Genomic DNA, 1,040 nt, shown 5'->3' on the forward strand with positions numbered 1-1,040 from the left:
GGCCCGCCGCCTTCCGGCCGGGAGCGGGCAGCGCCGGGCGGGCCTCAGCCGTCCCCGGCGGCCGGGGGAAACATCATGCGTGTTAAAGCAAGGAGTTAAGCAGCACCTGGGCTGGCCTCTCCACGCCCCTTCCCACCCACAGAGCTGGGAATCACGTTATCAGGGACAGGCGGGGTCACGAGGGAAAACATTGTGAGAATCCTTTATGAACGCAGAGTCGACGAGTCGGCGTTTACCGGAGTGACGGGCAGTGTTCGTGCCCTGGGAGGACGTGCTGACCTCCGCCCCCTAACGGCCCGAGCTGGCCACAAAAGGATGAAGCCACCGGGATAACAGTTCTTTCCGTATAAACTCTTACCAGAGAGACCTGCTTTTCCCTGCCTAGTGCAGATGGAGAAGTAAAGGAAACTTCCCTGCTCGGATTTAGCTTCCTTTGCCCTGGGAAAGCAGCCCCGGGGGCTGGCAGTGTCACAGCAGGGTCAAATCTGCTTTTTCCTTCCCCTGGCACTGCTGGAACTCTCGTGGCCTTACCTGAGTCCTCAGGTGGCCTTTGCGTGTTGTCCCACAACATCCCAGCGCCTCCGCAGCCTCCCATCGCCACAGGCACAGGTGGGAGGGGTTTGTGTGCTGCCCTCGCCTCACACCTGCACTGTTGTGCAAACACGGTGAGCAGAGCCCCAAGTCACCTGTGCAGCAAACACCAAGCCAGGATTTGTTAAAACCTGCCTGGTCTGGATCTCTTCCCCAGTGCGAAAACAAACAAACAAACATCCTTCCGGGTGATCAAGAAAGGTCGGGGCAGCACAGCTCCTTCCTTTGCAAAATGGGTCATTTAAATACTGATTTTCAGAGTTCAGGAGAAAACAGGGGTTTGTGCAGAACAACGTGGGGTGGGGGAGATGGGAGGGGCAGTGAAAGGTTCGGATTTAAACACAACAGCTCGGGTGCTTCATTCGCACCTGATCCCGGAAAAAGCCCCGCGTGGGGAGGCGGTTGCCCCGCGGTCCCGCTGCTCCCGGGGGGCCCGGGGCAGGGGGAGC

The 1,040-nt window shown here is 59.1% G+C and overlaps 1 protein-coding gene across 1 annotated transcript in view; it reads right to left on the reverse strand.

Annotated features, from left to right (window-relative positions):
- The window catches only part of FAAH2 (fatty acid amide hydrolase 2), a 50,695-nt gene that overhangs the window by 6,711 nt on the left and 42,944 nt on the right, over positions 1 to 1,040 (reverse strand). The window lies entirely within an intron of this gene.

This window comes from Chaetura pelagica, unplaced genomic scaffold (genome assembly GCF_000747805.2).
Source record: "Chaetura pelagica isolate M959 unplaced genomic scaffold, ChaPel_1.0 scaffold938, whole genome shotgun sequence".
NCBI lineage: Eukaryota > Metazoa > Chordata > Aves > Apodiformes > Apodidae > Chaetura > Chaetura pelagica.